Below are 5,000 nucleotides of genomic sequence, written 5' to 3'. Positions count from 1 at the left end.
GAAGTGACCAGAGGAACATAAATATTTTAGGAGTGCATAAAGGTCAGACAAGGGCACTTTTCACTGAATCATTCATATTATGCAAAGTCCCCTCCGCAATGTCACAGTTTCTCCCACTTACTTATTATTGTTTCTTTTAATTATCCCTTTTCCTTCTGTTTGGTTTGTTTCGAATGCAAGGTGACCTTACGCAAGTCCCAGGAAGGCCAACGGCGCCCTTTTCACCTCCTGACTGATACATTAGTTTAGTTTTGTTTTTGGAAAGTTTTTTTCTCCTTTTTAAATGTTTTTTTTTAAAATATATTTTTAATGTAGAGCAGCAGTTTATGTCGGGGCTGGTGCTAATTACACCCTCAGTCTGTTGTGAAGGTCATGCTGGGTGCCTCTCCCTTCAGATATCACATTTTGTTTGAAGGAATGCCTCGCTCCCTGTACTCGCCAGGCTCTCTTTTGTTAGTGGCTTCCCACTAATTGGCAGCTGAGTTTTTTTTGTTGTGTGGGAAGAGAATTGACTGAGGACAACGTTTGAGAATTAATTGGGAGAGGGATTAAATGTGTAAATTTGTCCTTGTGACAGCGAGGCTTGCTCGAATATAGATTGCCACTGGCACGGTTGCTACAGTGATCTTTTTTTTGTAACTTTATGCAGTACCATTTCTTGCCACATGGTGTCTCTAAAGTTCTAATAATGTGTAGATGGTTCGTCTCAGTACCGTACATGGTTGGGCTGCCAACAGAAACACTGATACACTGTAGACTAAGCAAATCTGTATTAATGAATAGAAGATTTGAATGATGATTATCAGTGAGGGTGGATGAAACACTAAGCTGTTTTCTGTCTTGTGTATTTGAATGTATTGTTTGCAATAATGGGGATCTCAAGCCCATTTCTCTTTTGCAGAGGTAGAATATAACACACAAAATAAAAATGATAATAATGTAGATACACACACACACACACACACACACACACACACACACACACACACACACACACACACACACACACACACACACACACACATCTGCCTTCTCATCAGCCTAACAAAGTTCAACTGGGAGTGAAGGTTAATTTGTGCTGTGTGAGCTGTCTGCAGGCTCGCATAGTATCTGCTGCCAGAGGGTTCTCGCCAGATTAACCTTTGCTCAAAGCAGCGGAAGCCAGGAGTGTTACGGTCAGGGGTCAGGGGTCAAAGATCATGTGCGCTGTCATAGTAGCCGCAGACGCACAGCGATTTTTCTCTGCACTCATTTATGCAGCATGTGATTTTCCCCGCTGTATTTCCCCTGGCTTGGGTTCCACTGGTAACAGAGCTAATAAGCCATGCTGTCACGGGTTGTTTATTGGAGTGATTTGGCCTTTCATGATCCATGCCACTCGGCTCTAAGTGATGTGTGCTGTTCCATGCAGAGCCATTGTGTAGTCAGTGAGCCCACAGAAGATCTCGTTAGTGTTACATATCATCCCAAGGGCATCCTCTCACTGCTGCAGGCCGGAGCCTGAGGATGTTTACTATCTGATCTGGGCTCAGGACTCATGTGTCCACATTGTCTATTTGCCTCCTGTTTCCTCCAGCCTAACATCAGGAGCCAGGAGCAGGTGTATCCTGCTGTGGCGTCTCTGGCTTTGGTGCTGGAGTATCCGATTAGCATTCCATTGTCAGATGCGTGTGAATCTACCAGTTCAATCCGACTCTTTGTGCGCAGAGAACAGCGAAGATTATTGTGGAGTCGATTGTTACGGGGGGGGGGAGTGCAGAGGGTACATTTAGTGCCACTGACAGCTTTGAATGCGGACGTTGTGAATTGCTGCATTAAGGCGACACTTGACAGGAAGGATTTGTGTAATGTGAAGCTGTTCTCTCTCCTTCTTTCTCTCTCTCTCTCTCTCTCCCTTCTTGACAAACGGTGCTCTGTGGTCACACAGAGGGTTTTTTTTTTTATCAGCAATAGATTTGCGTATAAATGAGCTGCCTGCATCGGGTCACTCAGCCATACAAACAACCTGTTTGATTTGCATAAATCTAAATGATTTGGCTGACTGGGGGCTGTTAAAGTGAGGATTGAGCTAATGTCAGGCTGACTGACTGATGGTGTGTACAGGACATGGCAGAAAAGAGGCGGAAGTATGGGAAGAAACAGAAAAAGAATGAAGGTCATGACTATATGGTTAGAAAAGCGCTGTGCTGAGTACATCAGAATGACATTCTCCGAGCTCATAATAGTCACTTCACATTAGTCGTCCAATGGCTCATAATTGTATATGGTACCTGGCTCCCTGATTGAAAGACATTTTTTTTTTTTACTATTTCTGATTCACGATTTCTCTTTCAGTGCCACTGCCGCATCCTCTCTTTCTTTTTATCTCACTCTCTCTCTCTCTTTCTCCCTATTTCTCTCTCTCTCTCTCTCTTTCTCTCTCTCTATCTCTCTTTATCTTTCTCTCTTTATTCCCCTCTCTCTCTCTCCAGTCACGCAGTGCCTTTCTCTAGTGGCAAGTGTCTGGCCTTTCTGGGAGAGAGGACATGGCGGCTGGCTATTGACAGGAGAAAGACATGCTTTTTGATAAATTGCACAATGGCTCAGCTTGCCTGGGCCTGTCAGAATACATCAATCGCCTGGCTGCCCCATCAGCTCAAGGTAACGGCACTTCGCTCGCCACCGCCGCCGCGTCACTCACCACGCCACAGGAATAGAAGCAAACTGCGTACAGGAATAGCAGCGTTTAGCCATGCTTGAAATCTTGTTTGATTCCAGACCAATCTGAGATGTATTACTTTAAGGCCGCCATAACGCCGCCTTTACCGGATCCCAGAAGGAGTCGGCCAAGGTGGAAAAGCCGGGTGTTAGTTACGCCGTGGGCGGATGGGGTATGTTGTCTGCCAGGCTGTCAGTGTGGAATCAGTTTTTATTTACAAAGACTTCCCAATGAAGTAATGTGAGCAAAATGACTGAGACAGAGAACCCACGTGTGGGAGGAATCCATGGAGGAGTCGCACCATAAAATACGTTTCAGACGGGAGTTTATTTTCAGCCTTTTCTTTGTTCAGTTTTTCAATGAAGACAACACAAATGAAAATGTATTAACACTCCCTACTCCAATCAGATATAAACCACTGAACCTGTTACACATTTAAACACCACTCACAAATGAAAATGTTCCACTCAGAATATATGTATTAATTTAAAAATAACCTCAACATAATCATTACTAGCACTATTTAGCTGTTTTAAATAATTGTGCTTATTACATATGTACAACATTATTACTACAACTGTATAAACAAATCATGTCACTAAGTGCCTACTGCTATATATGTTCCTCCAACTGGAATCCATCTTGTGTAGCATGGGTACCTCAGGTTCAGAATGGTTCAGGAGTGTGTTTGTGCAATGTCTAGTCTCTGAAGTCTCTCAAATGTCCATGTCCATGTAAAGATGGAAAAGGCTGTGGATGCTTCTGTTCCTGTTTTCTTCCTGAGGCTACTTTATTTCAAAACAGAAATTCAACTTTGTTGATTGTTAACTTGGTGCGGTTGACAGTGTCGTGGTAAAGAATTGCTGTTTAAAAACAGGACTGGTGTGTACTGTTTCTGTGCATTTGTGTGTGTTATGTGTGTGTGTGTGTGTGTTTGTGGGTGAGTCTGTCTGTCTTTTTTTTTCAAAGGTCTCTGTATGTGAATCTGTGAGCAAGGGGTAGATAGAAGGAAAGGGAGAGAAAGTCAGAAGGAGTGTAAAAAAGAGGCAAAAAAGGTAACTATAGATAAAGAGAGCGAGAGAAAGAATGAGACAGAGAGAGAGAGAGAGAGAGAGAGAGAGCGTCCGGGGGCCTTGGAGAAGCCCTTTTTGCCCCTGTGACCTCATTATGCCAGCAGGAGGCAGTGGTGCCTTTGTTCTCGGCGCTGCCTGTGACAGAGCCGTCCGCCCCTTTGTGCTCCCCCCCCCCCCCCCGCCCCCGTGGAGCTCACCATCACCATCACCCCCCACCCCACCTGCTACTCTCCAGCGCGGTCCCTAGCACACTAACGAGGCCTTGCCTCTCAAAGGGGAGAAACAGGAGCAGCCACACAGCCGTGCACACACACATGTGCCCTGCGCCGGGATGATGCAAGATGCCAAACTAACAAGAGACAGAGAATAGAGGAGTGCATTTTTTCTGCAGTTTTGGAGGGAGAGAGACAGAGGGAGAGAGAGGGAGATAGAGAGAGGGAGAGAGAGGGAGATAGAGAGGGAGAGAGAGGGGGGTGGTTGACTTGCCGGAGGAGGTCTTCTCATGCAGTACATCAAGCTTGACTTGGTAAACTACATGGGTGAAGCCAGATTTTAAGGTTGAGTTTCGATGACCTTCATGAATTTATGTGTGCAACCTAACATGGACATAAGAAGAATGAGAAGCCCTTGGAAAAAGCATTCATCTGTATATCTGCACTTCACGTTTGCATGTAGAGACACGCAAGTAGCTTTTATAGACATGAAAATATGTCTACCTTTATCAGATACCGACACTGACACAACTCTAACGGCAACTCTAGTGTGTTTGCTCCCCACCCTGAAGGCAATCAGATGACTTGAGCTTCTGTACCTGCAAGGTTACCCACAACAGCCCTGCTTTGTGGAAGTCAGAAGGGAAGCCTTTGCCTGTTTATTTTCTTAACATGTAGTTAAAAAAACACCTTTTTGTTTTTCATTTAACTGTCTGTAGTGGAATAAATATTCGAGTAGCCTGTACTGTTAGTTGGCAAAAAGTCTTTTTCTGTAATTTAAAGTCTGAAATGAAGCTGGTGTGTTTGGGGGGCAAAGCAGTGTCTCTCCCCCTCCTGTTTCTTCCTCATTACCCATCTGGGTCCCCTGCCATGTGCCCTCTCTGCCTGCCTGCCTGCCTGCCTCGCCCGCCCGCCCGCCCGCCCGCCCGCCGCTCTCCAGGTTAGCTCCTATTTGCACTGAGATGGCAGGCTTGACAGAGCCGGGCCTCTGAGCAGCACGTGTGACAGCGTCCCAGT

The 5,000-nt window shown here is 45.4% G+C and overlaps 1 protein-coding gene across 1 annotated transcript in view; it reads left to right on the top strand.

The window, feature by feature from the left end:
• tafa4b (TAFA chemokine like family member 4b) overlaps positions 1 to 5,000 on the top strand; it is a gene marked incomplete at both ends in the record, with an annotated part of 21,437 nt that overhangs the window by 936 nt on the left and 15,501 nt on the right. The gene's annotated exons all lie outside the window — the stretch shown is intronic.

The sequence above is a fragment of the Sprattus sprattus genome, assembly GCF_963457725.1.
Source record: "Sprattus sprattus genome assembly, chromosome: 10".
Lineage (NCBI taxonomy): Eukaryota > Metazoa > Chordata > Actinopteri > Clupeiformes > Clupeidae > Sprattus > Sprattus sprattus.
Note: the sequence above shows the minus strand (reverse complement) of the source record. Positions and strands in the feature narration are given on the sequence as shown.